The following is a 19128-nucleotide window of genomic DNA, read 5'->3' as shown; positions in this document are numbered from 1 at the left end:
TCTCTTTTTCTCAAGAAGTGTCTAGACCTCTACAGTCTGAGGGGGATAGCAGGGTGGTCTGTGATTGATAGGCTTCCTCCTCACCCACCAGACTCGGCCACCCTGATACTGCCTGACTGTATTCCTCATAGGTGAGACATCTCTTCTAATCGTTCCCACTTTTTAAATTAAATTTGAAATTCAGAGAGATTTGTTGATTCATAAGAGATAATACCATGATCTCAGGGTGTAGCCTTTACCATTTCCTTCAACAGTAACATCTTAGGAACCTTAGTGATGATATCACAACTAGGGTGTTGACATTAATACAGTCCAATATAGAAGAGTTCCATTACCACAAGCACCTCTTACTGTCTGATTCTGTCTCCTGCTGCTATGGCAATACCTGTCACTTTGTCACTACAGTGTTCTAAGAACAGAAACTCATTTGCTTCAGTGGTTCTCAACCTTCCTAATGCTGCGACCCTTTAATACGGTTGGTTCCTCATGTTGTGGTGACCCCAACCATTAAATTATTAGGTTGCTACTTCATAACTGTAGTTTTGTTACTGTAATGAGTTGTAAGTATCTGATATGCAGGATAGCTGATATGTGACCCCATGGGGGTTGTGACCCACAGGTTGAGAACCACTGATTTTGTCTATGGTTCTAGAGGCTGGAAGGCCAAAAATATGTATCTGCCCTACCTTTCGAGGGCTTCTTTGCTGTCTCATCACATCCCAGAAGGTATGGTGAAGCAAGGCTAGTGTGTGCATTCAATTTTATAAAGCCATAAATGTCACTAGGGGTTCCACTCTGAGTCCCTCAATCCCAATTACTCCTGGGGTCTTAAGCTCCAAATGTCATTGAACATATAAATTTGGGTAGTAAATCTCTAACACATGAAAATTCAGGGACTAAACATCCTTCCCGTTGCTTGGACCCTGATAATTCTCAATTCTGCTCTACCTCTCTGGTGAGAAAGTCTCTTTAAACATTGGAACCGTTTTGTGTGAACATGTCTTTATTGCTGTGGAATGAAGAAAGCATGACCTCTGTATGAGCTTCTAATGTCTCCTCTGGATGGTGGAAGCCTTAGTCGAGCATGACCAATGTTACGTCCTCAGAAAAACCCAAGTGTGGGAGTCATTCAGAACACTGCTCAGTAAGACATTTCGGAATGTGAATTCATGGTGCCTTTATTTGCAAACATTAGAAAACATGAGGAAAGTAATTTCCAACTGCACAATAAAAATACTCTGTAGGGGTGGGCCAGGGTGGTGCGTCCCTTTAATCTCAGCACTTGGGAGGCAAAGGCATTTGGATCTCTGCAAGTTCAAGATCAGCCTGGCTTACAGAGTAAGTTTCAGGACAGCCTCCTAAATTGCAGAGAGAAACCCTGCCTCAAAAAACAATACAAACAAATACTATGTAGTAATAATTACAGAAAAGTAATTTTGCAACTGCTGATAAATTTTAAGCACACAGAGGCAGGAATGGGTCCGACATCTCTGGAGAAAGTGAGTCTGGGAAACTGGAAAGGTTATCATTTGCTGAAGGGAGAGTGGTGCCTACTGCATTATCTGGGTAGCATTCAGAGTTCAGGGAGGGGGGCACAAAGAGCTTTACAGTTTTAGAGCTCTGACTGCGAATGAGTATCTGTCTGTCTTTCTGTCCATTCATCCATCTATCCATTTATCCATCCACCAGATACCTGACATCCATTTATCTATCTTCTATCTATCTATCATCTATCTCTATCTATCTATCATCTATCTATCTATCTATCTATCTATCTATCTATCTATCTATCTATCTGTCTGTCTGTCTGTCTGTCTGTCTGTCTGTCTGTCTGTCTGTCTGTCTGTCTATCTATCTATCTATCTATCTATCTATCTATCTATCATCTATCTCTATCTATCATCTATCTATCTATCTATCTATCTATCTATCTATCATCTATCTATCTATCTATCTATCTAGCTATCTATCATCTATCTGTCTATCTATCTATCTATCTATCATCTATCTCTATCTATCATCTATCTATCTATCTATCTATCTATCTATCATCTATCTATCTATCATCTATCTATCTATCATCTATCTATCTTATATCTACATTACCCCACCTTCCCTTCTTTCATTGCTTCTTTTTCTTCTTTGTTGTTGCTACCTCTCTTCCTCTTTGCCCCTTCACCTTAAATCATTTTTATCTCTATTTTTCCCCAAGTTGAAGAGACTGAAGACACAGAGAAGGAGTTGGTTTCAGTCACTGTGTACCTACTAACTACTGGGACAAGGTCTGTGCTGTGGAACAGACAGAGCATCTCCCAAATAAAAGTGATGTCCTCGGGAAATGTCCCTTTCTGTGTCTCTGATAGCCTTCTACCCCCCCTTTTCTTCTCTCTCTTCTCTCTCTCTCTATCTCTCTCTCTGCCTCTCTCCTTCTTTCCCTCTCTCCCTCTCTCCCTCTCTCCCTCTCTCTCTCTAATTGAAAATAATATTTTTCCTCCAGTATATTCTGATCATGGTTTCCCACTTTGTTTCCTTCCAGATCTTTCTCACCTCCTTGCCCATCTAATCCTGCACCTTCTTTCTCTCTCTTTGAAAATAAACAGACCAATAAAAAACAAGAGGAAACCAAAGCAAAGAGTAATCAAGAGTGTGTGCTGCTCTTGCAGGGGACCCAAATTCTGTTCTAAGCACACACATTGAGCAGGTCACAATCTACTGTAACAACAGCTCCAGGGATCCAATGACCTCTTCTGGCCTTTGTTGGCACTCATAAACATGTAAAACACACACACACACACACATACACACACACTGACCTCTTCTGGCCTTTGTTGGCACTCATAAACATGTAAAACACACACACACACATACACACACACTGACCTCTTCTGGCCTTTGTTGGCACTCATAAACATGTAAAACACACACACACACATACACACACACACACACACACGCCTGTGCACACACAATTTTATTTTTTTATTTTTTTATTTTTTTTACATATTACACAGATTTATTTGATATAAAATAGGAAGAATGCAAACATGGCAATAACCACGTCAAGCTCAGATAATCAAGCTCAGAATCACGTTCATGGGGTAAACATTTAAAACTTGCTGTAATGTGATGTATATGCATTGACAGCACACCAATGAGTTCATGTAATCCTCTAATAATCTCCACATTTTTTCTGCTGATAGCTCAGATATATACTTCGTAATATTTGCAAAGAAATCTTCTAAAATACAGATGACATGATGCTGTTCAAACTTGAAAACTTACAGTTCAATCACTGCAAGAAAACAACTTCTACCCTCTATGCATGGACCACACAGCATCCATTCTTTTCCTCATGGTCACCTCACTTTTGACATTTCTCAGCCCAACAACAGTTGTATATACAACTAGAAAGCCTGTAAGAAATCATCTTGTCTCTTTTTCACAATGATTTGATCAGTAGCCTTTCTCCTACGTAAATGAATCATTCAGTACACCCGGTGAATTTTTGTTTTGTCTTTCAAAAGCAGTGTGAGGTTTCATTGCATTCTCAATGGAGTTACAAAATAGATTCAAGATTTTCTCATGGGTATAATCAGTATTGTACTAGTGAGTTTAAGCAAACATCTTTCAAGATTTACAGAAAAGCACTAATTTATAATATTTGTGACTGTAAACAATGCCAAATTTGTTGATTTCATGACAGCAAATTGGTATCATTGAAGAGAAAACCTGAAAAGGGCACTTCGATAACACTCCTTAACCATATAGGCTAATTTTTGCCAAGGAGTGGTTATCATCTAACAAATTATTCTGATTTATAGATGACAGAACATTGTGATTAAGGTAACAAAGGTGGTCATTGCAGTTGCAAAATGCTAAATGCAGTTCTAGATTGTTGTTCTAGTTCTTGTCTTGCTGCTGTAGAGTTTGATAATTGTCTATATTTTTGCACGATATCATCTCTGTGAAATAACCCTACTAGAATTAGAGTACACTCTACCACTTTTAAATTTTTTGTGCACCTTCATTCCATTTGGTAGAACTGATTAATCATTTGTCTTGAAAAAAAATAAGCTTCATAGTTGAATATATCATAAGATATAAGTTCATTCTACATAAAAGTTTCATCACTAACTATAAATTGGAAATTTCTAAAAATGTAATCTTAAGCATTTCTCAGCATATTGGGTTTCTCCTATTGAGAATTCTTTTTTTATATCTGTGCTCTATTTTTAATTGAGTTATTTGTAGATTTAAAATCCCATTTCTTGATTTTTATATATTTTGTATATTAGTCTATCAGATATGAACTTGATAAAAAACCTTTCCCATTCTGTATGCTGCCATTTTGTCCTATTGGCAGTGTCTTTTGCCTTACAAAAACTTTTTGGTTTCATGAGGTCCCATTTATTAATTATTGATCTTCGTGTTGGTGCTAACAGTGGTCTGTATAGAAAGACTTCCGTGGCACACACAATTTTAAAAACTCTTCAAACATAAAAGGCAATGGTTAGGTGATCACTGTAAGATCCTATATCACATGGTGCTATGTTCAGGTTCTTGGCTCTATGGGGCTCGAGCTTGGAAGAGGATAGGTCTGGATGGATGGTCAAAAGGACACTCATTTGTAGTGGTATTTCTGCCTCTGGGTTGTTATTAATCGTGGTACACTCATTAGTAGAGAAATGGGGATCATGTACATGGCAAAGGAGGTACCCAAAATCTATGCCATCACCAGATTGTAAGAGACAGAAAGCATAACCTGGAATAAAGTTCTGGAAGGGTTGGTCAGCATTCCAGGAGGGGAAGATAAGACGCTAGTTCTTTGAAGTAGGCTGATTCTCAAATGTTACTGTCTAGTACATTATGAGGGTGAGCTGCTCTGGACAGCTGGCTCTCCTGGTGCAAAGGCCACATGCTTCTGTCAGCAGGAGGCCAATTTTGTCTTTTATTATCAGTATGATTCTCTGGCTGGTGTAGCTGCCACCATGACAGCTGTGCACAGATACAGCTGGGACACCGGGTGTTTCTAAGCTGAACACTATTCAGCTGGGCTTCATGTAGAAGCCATGGCCCCTTATGAGTTCCCAGGACCTGTGGGTGCTTCTTGGACAGCAGCCAGCATTTCAGAACGACTCAAAAGCAAATGAAATGAAAGCATTCCACCTGCGTTTTGTTAGACAGTCTAAAAATTATCCCTAATTAGCAGCAATCACTCTTATCTTTTGAGACTATGCATTCCTAGTTTAGCAGAGCTGGTTTCTCCTGTGAGACAGGGAGCTATTGACGGGCCAGCAGTGTGTTAGATATCGGCGCCTCCTACTCTGAAAGGGACCTCTCAGTTCCTGGGTGACCCTGTGCTAATGAGGCTCTGGGTGGTGAGTCATCTTCCAGCCCAGCAAAAGATGTTATCAGTTTCACTTGGGTCCCTCCAGTCACCTCAGCCTGGCCTTAAGCTCCACAGGAAGGCCATTAGGTGAACGACATAGACAGACACTCTTGCCAGCCCACCCCTCTTGAACCATCTCTCATTTAGTATTTGCAAACATGCCAGGCATTTCCTACAGAAATGTACTCTTCTGCATGCAAACACCCTTCAATCAGTTTCGCAGGAAACCAAAGCCTCGTGTGCTTGCCTGCTTGAGTGGAGCAGCCACCGGAATAGATGTCTCTGCAATGTGACTGTTTTAGAATGAGCCCAACCGAGTGCCTTTTTCTGCAGAGAAAGAATAGCCACCGTTTTTAATGGTCCCTTCCAGCTTGGAAGTCTGCTAGGAGGGACTGCGCTTCCTCACAGCCAGACTGTTGGCTGCAGGACTGCAGCCCCAGGCAGGCTGTAGGTTGCTTGTTTGGATATGTTCTTACTGATGGGGCTGCGCCTGTGTCTTTGCCCAGCTGGCAGCCTGAACAGTGTGGACACATGTGGAGAGAAGCGTGCGTCTCCCTTGCCAATCACTGAGATGAGACTCAGCTTTCTGTTGGACCACACAGATCCCAGCATTACAGCATCTAAGGTCCAAGGCAGAATTCTTCAGCTGTTGGAAGAAATAGTAGCTCCCTCTCTGGCTCCCTGGAGCTCGCTGCTGCGGAGGTTAGGAGTGATGGCCTACCCTGCATTGACTAGCTCACTCTTTACTGGTCTCTCTAGGGTGCAAAGTTGTGGGAGGATCACAAATTAGCTCTGCAGGCATGCAGGAGGCATAAAGCTGGAGATGTGAGTTATTTAAGGAGCTAAGCTCATTGGTTTAAAGAGGGACTCTGTGTTTCCCAGAATGTTTTTTCTTGCCCTCATGTTTATCATTGACTTGTCTCAGGCTGAATGGCATGATGGGACAATGGCTCAAGTGATTTCCTTTGCAGTGTTGGCATGCCAACAGTGGTTTGTTTATGAAGAAGGTTTTTTTTTGTTTTGTTTTGATTTTGTTTTTCGAGACAGGGTTTCTCTGTAGATTTAGAGCCTGTCCTGGAACTAGCTCTTGTATACCAGTCTGGCCTTGAACTCAGAGATCCGCCTGCCTCTGCCTCCCAAGTTCTGGGACTAAAAGTGTGCACCGCCACAACCGCCCTACTCTGGAGAATGTTTTTTACTTTAGCCTTCTTTTTCTCCAGCAAGGGTAAGAGTCCTGTCTAAGCCCTTACCTGGTGGTGTGGCATTCCGTACAGTGCAAATGGCACATGAAGAATCTGGATTCTGAAATTGCATAGATGTGGCTTTGCCTCTTACTAGTTATACAGGGATTTAAGCCTGTCACTTGAGTTCATCCAGCATAGGCATTCATCTACAAAATAGAGAAAACCAGTGTCTACCTTGAGAGATGAGATGTCCAAGGGACTACCCTTGCTTCCTGGAAGCATTATCAGAGGTCTTGAGTAGAGCAAAAGATGAATCCCAATGCCCACTGGGTATTGGGATCTGTGGCCTTTCAGGGATAGCTGGTCAGCAGAGCCTGGTTCTCATTAAACATGGAAGCTAGAATGAAATTCTTGTCAAATTTAGGAGTTAAAAGGGAAATTGTGTAAATCTTACTCAGATTACATTTGACTCTCTCCTTCCATCTTTCACTGGATCCTTGCGTCTGAATTTCATCATTAACCGAGTTATGATGGCTCTAGGACAAATGTATGTGTATGACTCTGTGTGTGTATGAATGTGTGTGTGTGTGCATGTGTGTTTGGGTATGTTCATGCATAGGTGTGTGCCTTTGTGTGTATATGAATGAGTGCCTATGTGAATGTATGAGCATGTATATGTGTACGAGAGAGTAAATGTGTGTATGTGTGTGTGCATAGGCATGCTTGCACTAGTGTGTGGTTTAAAGAGGGGCCACAGGTTCACTGTTGCTCTTCCTACGTGCAGTGTAGCTTTGACTTTGGAGTCTACCTGACCCTGGCCTGGGGCTTTCTGAAATCTGTTTTTTCTACACTTTTGATCCTGTTTGCATTTAGTTTCCAGAGGCTTCACCTGCTTAATCAACAATGTGCAGGAAGGAAGGGGTGTATTTAACAGAGCAAAAAGGTGTGTCTTAGCCTTTAGCAGAGAGGAAGGGGTTTATCTTCTTCAGCAGAGTGGAAATGGGCGGGTCTCATTCTTCAGTAGAGTGCAAAGGGCACGTCCTTTAGCAGAGAGAAAAGGAGCATGTCTTAACCTTCAGCAGGAGGAAAGGGGTGTGTCTTAATCTTCAGCAAAAAGGAAAGGGGAGTGTCTTACCTTAAAGTAAAACCTTAAGCACTGGGCAGATGTGGTTGAGGAGAGCCATGTTTTGAACATGTAATGTCCCTTATAAGAGGTGGCACTGCTGGGAAGATTGTGGAAACTTCAGGGGATGGAGCTTCACGGGAGGAAGAGTTTACAAAAGGGCGGGTCTTAAACTTTATTAACTTGGCCCCACAGCCTGTCTCTTTGCTTGTTGTTCCACCAAAATTTGAGGTGGGAGCCCCGCATGCATACTCCTGCCTCATGTCGTCATGCTCTTTCCCTCCACGATGGACTGTGTGCTCTCAAACTGTGAGACAAAAATAACAACAGCAGCAGCAAAAGTAACCTTAAAAACAAGCCCCAACAAACAAAACAAAATCCACCAACCAACCAAACAACAATCAAAACCCTTCCTCTCTTAAGATGCTCGTTCCAGATATTTGTTTAGAGCAAGAAAAAAGTAACAAAGGAATTAGAACAGGAATAAGACAGCAGCATTGAAGCATCAAAGGTCAATGTACTACAAGCATGAACAACTAGAAAGTGAAGAGATTCCCATAACGAAGTCTCAAGGAGCCACCATGCATGCAGACTCAGTGGAATCAGGTCAAATATAAGTCTGGTCCTCCTCTTTGGTATCAGTGTCTCACTCCCCTTGGTTCCTCTGCAGACAAGGATGGATTAACTAGAGTTGTATGTTCAAGAATAAGTAACCAGGAGGACCCTGGGGGAGATTAGGAGGAAACTCGTACTATGACTTCCATTGGAACTGGCACTCCAATGAGGGTAAATAGAACTATGTTCTACCTGCATGAGAAGCATATGGCTCAGATACCACCAATTACCTGGTTGGAGCTAAAATGGCAGTTGGTGTTTGGGGGATTCTATGATCCTCTTCTGACTCTACCCCTTCTGTTTTCTTGGCACTGTTAGGTGTATGTTGCTCTACACAATGTTTTTCTCTCTTGCTGGTGTCACTCGGCTGCACTGTCTTCGTGTATTTTTCTCCTGGTTCTTCACTTTCTCGTTGGTTACCATCCTTCTCTCCATGGCTACCCAAGCCAGGTCCTCAGCTGTCCCCTTTTGTTAGCACTGTACTTTCAAAGTGTGGCCTCTAGGTGGCCTATGATAATACTGAGCAATTGAAATGTTTTGGGGCGGCTTTGTTTAGATTCTCTGAATGTGTGGAGATGAGGGGAGCCACCTATTAAGAAGAGGAAAACAGCAGAGTCTCCCTTTTTTCCTTGGGATCCATCAACACCAGCAGAGGAGCTGTCTTGTTAATCCTACAGTGTTATAGGGTGGACTCTCATGGGTCTGGAACCCCTTTACAGCCTTGCTTCCTATGGACTGTTGGTTGCTGCTTTTGGTGAATTGCTCCAGAGACCCACAGACCTCTCTACATGGAAATGACAAAGAGCAAATACCGACAAAGAAAGATAACATATCAATATGAGGATTCTGCATAATTGTCAAGGCCTTATAAAAATTGAACACACAGAAATGTTGATAATATAAAACATTAAAATGTTGTTAGCTGTTTCCTAGAATTTTCAGTGCAAGCCCCACCATGATTCTGTTGGAAGAAAGTCTTGAGGAGATCTTGGCACAGATGCTGGAAGCTCTGGCACGAGAAGGCACAGCTTGGCACATTTTCCTATATTAACTTGGGAACGTCGCCCTTATCTGTTTCCTTATCTGAGAAACGGAGGGTCTGTGTTTTGTGGTTGATATGAGCATTAAGAGAAGTAAATACAAATATTAAGGTTGTCTTTAATGGCTTCATATTTACTGGGGACATGTCCATCAAACTCTCCCTCATCCTCAGTTGCTCGGTGGATAAAACAGGAAAATTGATGATTTATCCCTCCTGAATTATCTTCCAGAATATAATTCATTTGGCTTTCATTTTCCTTCTTGTGTAAATAGTTTGGAGTAGTCTTCAGTGTGCTCTGGATTTGACTGACACTAGGAATTCCGTATGAGCCACTCTCCAGGTTGTCAAAGGTCATAACAAACTGCTCTTATTTTCCAGAATAAGTTAAAAATCACTGTAATTTTGTAATTATCCCATTCATTCCATCTTTTATTAACAGATATTTCTGGTGCCCACTGTGTGTCGGGTACTGTTTTAGCAGTTGGAATTTATTGATGAAAGAAAAGAAAGGATTTTTTTCCCTTCAGAACTCTGAGTAATATACTCAGTTGAGTTATAGGTTGGATGTATCATATCAGGAAGAAAATGTAGACCTAGGTGAGGCAAAGCAGGAATGGGATATGGGTGGTGGAAGAAAGAGGCAGGGAGCTATGGAAATTGAATGTCATGCTTGGATAGTGTGGGAGATCTACTTTAAAAGGTCTTGAGGGAAGCAAAGGAATCAGCCTGTGAACTCTTGAGAAAACACTTCTCATAGAAGAATGGCAAAGCAAAGACTTGGGACAGGTGCATGTCTGTCCTGGTTGGGTGACAGCAAGAACAGTCATGCAGCTGCAGCGAGGTAACAGAAGGCAGATATCTCACTCTGCAGCATACTCTCTTCTCCCCTGAGGGTTTCCTGAGTCCTGGGCCCCAGGAAGTCCAGCAAACACTAAACACTAAACGGTAGAGTGCCATTGTCAGACATGTTTCCCAGGACCTCCCCACCCTCCGACACACGTTTATAAACTTTGTCTAAAATTGTTCACACAGAGTTGCTGGCCCATGAGACACCAAGGTCTGTTGCACTTCATTTCCTATTTAAGGAAGATAATTTTTGAGCGTCTAATGCCTGCTTGCACTTTCAAGTAGATTCTGAGTCAGAATTCCAGAGAGAATATGGGCTTTCTTTCTTTCTTTCTTTCTTTCTTTCTTTCTTTCTTCTTTCTTCTTTTTTTTTATTTTCTGTCTTTCTTTCTTCTATATCTTATCTTGTTCTTTTCTTTCTTCTTCTTCTTCTTCCTTCCTTCCTTCCTTCTTCCCTTCCTCCCTTCTCTCTCTCTCTCTTTCTCTCTCCCTCCCTTCCTTTCTTCTTCTTCTTCTTCTTCTTCTTCTTCTTCTTCTTCTTCTTCTTCTTCTTCTTCTTCTTCTTCTTCTTCTTCTTCTTCTTCTTCTTCTTCTTCTTCTTCTTCTTCTTCTTCTTCTTTTAAGTTATGAGGGATCTACACCATTTGGTGGCCAGCTTTCTGTACTAGCCCATTTTCCTACTTTATATTGCAGTAACTAAATACTTAAGACTTGTTACTTTATAAAAAAAAAAAAACAGTTTATTCGTCTCACATTTTTGGAAGCCAGGAGTCGAAGACCAGACATTCCCCCATCTGTTCGGCTGCTGGAATGGGGTCTTCTGGTTACGTCAGAACATGGTATATGACATTATGGCAGAAGTGAGCATGAAAGAGAAATCACATGGTAAGGCAGGAAGCCAGAGCCCTGGGAGGGGCCCGCCTTGCTCTTTTTATAACAACCTGCTCTTGGTAGAACTAACCAGATTCCCATGAGAGCCCCGTGAGTCACTGGTGAGGGCCGGGTGCCCAGTGACTTAACTGCCGTTCACCAGATCCCGTCTCTTAAGATTTCCATCTCATCTCAACACTGTCGTTCTGGGACAGAGCTCCAAACCAAGGAGCTCCTGGGATACTAACCACACCCCGAAAATAGAACTTTCCTTTGTTTCACCTCGAAAAATAGCGAGTGGCTCTTGTACCCCTACTTCTCTGAGAAACTTTATAGCCTCATTGAACTAATTTATAGCCACTATTATTCTCCATGGGTCTGTCTTGTCTTTTCTCTTCTCTTCTTTTTATTCAGGAAGAATATTATAGTAAAAATACTCGTCAAAGGATTCAAAATGTCAGTTCCTAATAGTAAGTTTGGGCAGTCTATTGTAGGACTCAGTGTCTGCAGTTCAAAACAATGCATTGTTACTAAGTAACCTCAAGAATGACTGAAACAGTGGACCTCAGATGTTCTCCCCATAAGAAAACTATGTGTGGTCATCATGCCACAATTAGCTTGATTTAGCCATTTGTCCACGTGACTGGCTTTCAAAACATTGTTGTACACAGTACATGCATATGATTCTTTTATTTGTTTGCTAAAGATATGTTTAAATAAATGTACCAACGATGGATTTGCCTGTGTCTCCAGTGGGTGTCCATTCTTCCCTCGAGATCAGGCAAACCTCCATGATTTCATTCTCTGCACCCGTTCATGACCACTGGCCAATTCATGGTCAGAATTGTATGAGAGTTGCCTTCCTTCGTGTCTAGTAATGGCTCTCCTCACCTTATAAGGTCCAAATCCATCTCTTCTACTAAATGAAATAATTAAGGGAAATACATACGGAAAGATAATTTGCCACTGGGCAAAGTCACAGATCTGAAAAGGCCATTTCTTCAATCACTCTAAGAATGAGGAATTTGAGACAGCCGGCTCTCCCTGTTGTCTGGGAACCAAACTGAAATCAAAGTCCTAGCCTCCTGCCACCCAGTCCAGCACTGGATCCAAGGTGCTCTGACTGGAGGCTCACATGTCCCCCACCCCCAGGATTTTACTTTCCCTCCTGTATGCTTTTCTCTTCCAGTTTTCCTCTCAATCAGGGTATCTAGCTTCTTCTACTTTCAGAATAAGAAACATTATCTACTCCCTGAGGGTCACTATATACAAGCTTGGGGAAAGTCTCCATTCTTGGGAGGGGAAAAAAGAGCTGAACATAAATATTAACACAGTGCAGTACGCTAAGGATGACGCTAGGGGCGCTGTAAAACAGTTCAGGTCCAGGGTGGGGATGTTTGCTAAAAGGGAAGGGCCAGGGGCAAGTGAGCTACTTGCAGCCCAAGCCAGGTCTCCCATCTATCTACCATTTCCATCCGTGAAGAAAGGGGTCTATTTGCAAACTCACTTTGCCAGTGAGAATTCTCAGGACTCTGGGCTGCCACGCCGGTGGAAAATGCTCTGTCTGTTGCGAGAATGGAGTGTGGGTATTTTAAGCTGACAGCTCGAAGAAAGCCTCTCTGTTTTCCACGCAATCAGCATTTTGCGGTCTGAGCCAGAGACCCACATTACTGTTAAGGTGCTCTTTCTCCTTGAAGTCACTCTTCATAAATTTTCCCAGAGTCCACGGCCACCTCTTTTGAATATATGAGGTGTCTGCCTGGCTGGCAGAACACCACCACTTGTGTGTGTGTAAGGCAGGATAGAACAAATGAGAGAATTTATCCGATCGAGCATTTACACCACACATAAAACATAATACTATAACATACATGCCCCTGGATTGAACATTAAGTAACATGTTCCTAGGCTAAATTGAATATTATTTCCTCTGAGTGCCCATAGTGTCTATGACTACCTCTAGGATTCAGTAATAACTCACCCAGACTCACGTTGGTGTAAGTACAGGTGCCGGTCCTGAGGATACACAGGTTTAATTAGAAATTGACCTGGCCTTTTTATTAGCATTACATATTATTGTAATTTTAATTGTAACTTACTATAGAAAATATAATCCCCACAAATGTAAATAATTAAAATGGAAGTTTATTTCTTGCACACATTATGCCTAAAACATGTCTCTAATTAGCAGAAGACTCTCCTCCAAGCAGCAATTCAGAGATCCAGCGACAAGGATCTCCATCAATATTTATAATAACGCCTGGCTTGATCCAGGATGCCAGGGAGCAGTTCGTTAACAGGGGAATGATAGGAGGGTGTATCTATGTTGGAATTACTTTGGCTTGGGGGTATTAACCGGTCTCTGCTCACATACTTTATTTGGAGCTACAAACAACTAGGGAAAATCTGCTCCTTGGCTGGGCAGGCATGATCAGCAGCAGGTCTGCCCTCTGCAAAGGTAAAACCAGGGGCTTCATCATCAGCTTCCTCCCCGGGTTGCTGTCTTGAATTTCTTGTGTGGCTGGGCATAGCTACATGACTAAATTCTGGCCATAGAGATGAAGGAGGATGTGTTGTTTGGCCACCGCCAAGAAACGCTTTCTGGTCAGCTGTGGCCCACTCTTACCTTTCTTCTTCCTCTCTTCTCTGCTGGAAGTGACAACTTGTGCCCCAGCCACCATCTTAAACTCAGAAGAATAAGGGTTATATGCAAGACCGAAGAGGAAATACTAAGGATCCTTCATACCCTGAAAGAAATGATTGTCCCCCTCAGGTTTTTTACGGGGACAAAATGGTTTTAGCCTTCCTACAACTTAAGTTGATAAAGGATTTGTCTTTGTAACTGAATACTATCTGCAGCAGTTAAAGGCAGTGTTGACTGAAAAATGCTTGGAGTAGCGTCGAGTTTAAAATTGGAATTCCGACAGTGTCTATTTTCCCTGCTGTCTTTATAAACATCTAACAGTGCCGGGGGGTGGGGAGATACAGTCACTCTTGACCTCTGTACCTGGTGGCTAGGCTGGGGTCCCACCCTCTGTCTGAGCTTGACTAGCTGATCTTGGAGGAAAATCCCCAACTGACCTCTGCTCACAGACTTCAGGCCTAACTTCAAGCAGGAGATCTCAGAGACCTAAAGCGAAGGATCAAGCCACACTGCTCATAAAAGGAATATCTGACATTTTCAGCATTAGGGTGCTGAGCCTTTTGGCCTTTCTCTACTAATGAAACTAACCCTGAGGAGTTCTCTGTTTGTCTGTCTGTTTGTATGTCTCTCTGTCTGTCTCTCATTCTTAATTCCTCTCTCTCCCCTCTCTTTCCCTCCCTCCCTCCCTCCCTCCCCGTTCGCCCCCATAGGATAGTTGGATTGAGGTGTTTTTGACTTTATGAGACATAAAATAGAAACGATGCCCTGAATTTTGAATACTAACCCCCAACCCAGGCTGAGATAAGTGACATCACACTTTCATGGTGCTGGACCATGTTACCCTCTCAACAGCATGATCGGGGTAGAAGCAAGTTGTGCTGCAAAATGCACTGAGCTTTCAAGCCATTGTGCCTTGCATTTCCAATGCAGAATATTCTCAGTTTATAATAGGTTCCTCAGGATGTAAATCTGTCAGCAGTTACGTTTTAACATTAATATATAAATTGTTAAATAAATTAACCCATGAATTTTGTTCGAACTAGTGAAAATCGTTTTAACAAAATGTTTATCAAATGCTTGACTTATATCAGATGATACAATGTGATTTGAGTTCATTCCAAATATGGAGAATATGGCATATGTTTTTGTGGTCCATGGGTCCCTTTGTAAGCACAGTAGGGTAATGTATGGATGTTGGAAATGTGTGAACTGGTAGATCTCGAGGTCACAGGGTGTTGCCATGGAGTCAGTATATGACAGTATGTAAGAAAGCACGGGGCTTGGGTAGCTTAGTGGTAGAGTGCTTACCTATCAGGTGTGAAACTCTAGGTTTAATTTCTAATGCCACAAAAATAAAGGAAGGAAGCAAATGATAAAGAAAAATAACTTAAAAAAAAGATTATTAGCTTTGTCAACTTGACAAGCCTACAATCACTTGAGAAGAATCTCAGGGAAAGTTGTGTGCACTGGGTTGGCCTGTGGGCTTATCTATGGAGGATTGTCTTAGCTGATGTGGGAAAGCCCAGTCCACCGTGGGCAGCACCCCATAGGCAAGGAGTCTTTGTACTATGTAAGAGTGGAAACAAGCTGAGCCCCAGCAAGAAGCACACAGGCAGTCTGTTCTCTCTCCCCTTGACTGTGGATGGGATGGGAGCAGCTGTCTCAAGGTCCTGCCACTGTGATTTCCTTACTTGGATGGACTGTAACTGGAATTTGTGAGCTGGAGGAAACTCTCTTCTAAGTTGCTTGTTGCCAGTGTACTTTAACATAGCAGTGGAAATGAAACTAGGCAGACAGAAAAATTCCAAAGGAAGGAAAAGACATGTTGGCGTTTTAAATAAAGGGATATGTGCCTTATGTTTAAGAGAATCAGATCACTGGGGGGTGGGTGGCACGTGCCTTTAATCCCAGCATTTGGGAGGCAGAGGCAGGCATATCTCTGTGAATTCGAGGCCAGTCTGGTCTGTAAGAGCTAGTTCCAGGACAGGCTCCAAAGCTACAGAGAAACCCTGTCTCAAAAAACAAACAAACAAACAAACACCCAAAACAAACAAACAACTCCCCCAAGATAATCAAATCACTGATTTGCAATGGGGAACTACCCAGATAAGAAACAATAATGTAAAGATTTCAAACGTTTAAATTGGATTTAAACACATAAAAAAAGGAAAGTTTCTACAGTGGATCTAGAAGGCTTCCTAGATGGGTTATTAAGAAACACTCAAGAAACTGGCCACATTTGTTTTTCTGTGGATGCTTCATATACACAGTATTATTAAATAGCTGTGCGAACCCAGAATTCAGGAAACACTCAGACATAGAGAGAAATTGTTAGGTAGAAAAAAAAATCTGTCCTTTTGACTGATACCCTCCATCTTGTGTAATTAATTCTAAGCCTCCATCAAACCCCCCCATATAGGTCATTGAAATCCACACCTCTCAGAAACCTGGGAAGGCCTTAGTGTTGAAAACTGTTAACTATGCTTTATCACTAATTGTTAGGCTTCCTTTTTTAAAAATAAATCCCCCTTCTAAGCTTTTATTGGTAAAATTCCCCCAAAGCTATAATTATGCTGAACAATGACAGAACTTATTTAATGAAGCAAAGGACAGAAACTTTTGGAGACTGCAAAATTTGCAACCAATTAAATATTAATGGAAAATAGTCTGTCTGAGTCTCAGTATTCTTGTTTGCACATTCTTTTCATCTCAGACTTGCATTTAATCTGCAGAAAGTTCAATCATCACTTCCAGTAGAATTAGTGAAATAAAAATTAATGGATAATTTCATAATTTTCCCAAGGGCAGTTTGTCTGTACAAATTAAGAATATTAATGACAAAGAGACAAATCACTGTGAAGAACTTATTTCCAAGTTATCAAATTTATTATCAGTCATCTCAATAAAGTAGGAGTTGTCCTCTTAGGCTTTTCTGGTTGCTGATTTCTCTGAGGAACGTTTTGACATATCCAGTCAGTTTAGATCCTGTACCGGAGGAACAACTCAATCCATGTGATGGTTCATAAGCCACCCAGTTATTTTATTACATGAACTGTGTTAGACTGCAGATTTACTTTATGAGTTTTGTTTGTGCTAAGGAGTGAACTTGGGGCTTTGTGTACTTGATAGTTTAATGTTCTCCAACCTCATGATGTGTGTGTGTGTGTGTGTGTGTGTGTGTGTTAGCACACATGCAAGTCCTCGCAGAGGCTAGAAGATGTTAGATTTACAGATGTGAAGTTATAGACAGTTGTGAGCTGCCTACACTGAGTGTTGGGAACCAAACTGGGGCCCTTGGCAAGAGCTGAATCTGCTCTTAATCACTGAGCCGTCTCTCTTGGTGCTTGGCTTGATACAGCGTAGAGTTGCCTGTGAAGGGAGCTTGGTGGAGAATCGTCTAGATTATGTTGCCAGTGAGCCTGACTGTGGAGGACCGCACAATGAGGTGGAAAGAGCTTTGTGCTGTGATAGGGACATTCTCTCTTGCTACGATTGTGCACAAACAGGAGGAAGTGAGCTGAGCTCAAGCAGGCAAGCAGAAACTCATCACCGCGCTCTTGAAGTGGGAGTCCCAGGACTCCTACCACCTTAATTTCCCCTGTAGTAGGAGACGATAATCTGGAGCCAAGTCAACCATTTCTCCTTGAAGCTGATTTGTCGGAGGATTTTATTACAGCAAAGGAAATGAGGTTAAGACACCAACCCTTCTCATTCCCTTTATCTCTACAAATTTCGCACATAAAAGCATGATAAGGAATATTTAAAATGACAGGCAGAGCAATAAATACCAAGTGAAAAGACTTTTCAGAGTATATAGGAAATGTACTAAAAGGGACTACAGGACATAGGGGTTGCAGGTTGATGGGCACTCAATTCTATCAGTCTTGTTTACCTGAGACCATAGAAGAGCCCTGGTTATGAAACATAAACAGGATGAAACTCCCAGATGGCTTAACTAGACCAGCTCCTCAGGTTTGACTTGGGGGCTCATTTATTTATTTATTCCTGCTGTGTAGAAGGTGCCCAGTGCAATGCTACTAACTCTGAGTGTAACCCACAATAAGATGTATCTGTTTTACATAACAGAATCTTTACACCCATTTCCCCCAGTCTCTGGAAACAACCCTCCCCTTTCTCTCTCTGTGTGAGTTTGACTATTTTAGGGCTCTATTTAAGGGGCCTTATTCTGATTCGTCCCCATTGTCTGTCTTGTTCCACCAAGCATGGTGTCTTGCAGGTTCACCCTGTTCTCTTACTGAGGACGAATGGTAATGCTTTAATCACACTGTCAGGTGTGATGCAGATCATTTATGTCGGCTAGAATGGCTATTATCAGGAAACACAGCATAAACCATTAGTACAGTTGGGAGTCTGAATGTCCCTCAAAGCCCCATGCATTAAAGGTTTACTTTCTATTGGGAGATGGAAGAACCCTAAAGAAGTAAGGTCAGAAGCCGGGCGGTGGTGGTGCACGCCTTTAATCCCAGCACTCGGGAGGCAGAGGCAGGCGGATCTCTGTGAGTTCAAGACCAGCCTGGTCTACAAGAGCTAGCTCCAGGACAGGCTCTAAAGCTGCAGAGAAACCCTGTCTCGAAAAACAAAAACAAAAAAAAAGAAGTAAGGTCAGGATCTCTGTGAGTTCGTGGCCAGCTTGGTCTATCTACAAGAGCTAGTTCCAGGACAGCACCAAAGCTACAGAGAAACCTTGTCTCGGAAACAACAACAACAACAAAAACCCAAAAAACAAAACAAAACCAATGAGAAGTGAGGTCAATTGTGAGACCCTGAGCTCACTGGACTCTGGGGTGGGGGAAGCAGGGCTCTCCCCATGCAATTTGCCTTTACTTCCCTGCTGATAAGGTGAGCAGTTTTGTTCTGCCATGTATTCCCTTCATGTACTTCCAAGGATCAAAGCATTGGGGACACTTTATCATATGCTGGAACCTCAAGACCACGAGTCAGAGAATGCCATTTTTCCTTAAATGAATTGCATCAGGAATTTCATTATAATGTTGGGATACTGTTTACAATGATATGGAAAAGTTGGTAAACTGGAGCCCTGTTGGTGGGAATGTAAAATAGTGAATCGCCTATGTAAAAGACTACGGAGAGCTTCCAGTACCGAGAAACTCCATTTCAGGATATATGTCCAGGAAAAATGACATAAAGGTCTTGAAGAGATATTTGCATTGGGTCTGCATTGTTCATGTTCATTGCGCTGTTATTCGTAACAGCGGAGCTAATGACGGTCTTTAATGCTAAACACTCGGTCTTTCTTCTTACCATCTGAAATATTTCAAATGTAATCACGAGGGCCTGCAGCCGCCTTGTAGAACAGAGTGCTCTAACCTGTCTATACAGCCTTGCAGATTTTTCTCTCTCTGTTATGACTTCTTTAGCGAGAAATGTTATAGT

This window comes from Arvicola amphibius, chromosome 2, assembly GCF_903992535.2.
Source record: "Arvicola amphibius chromosome 2, mArvAmp1.2, whole genome shotgun sequence".
Classification (NCBI taxonomy): domain Eukaryota; kingdom Metazoa; phylum Chordata; class Mammalia; order Rodentia; family Cricetidae; genus Arvicola; species Arvicola amphibius.
Note: the sequence above shows the minus strand (reverse complement) of the source record.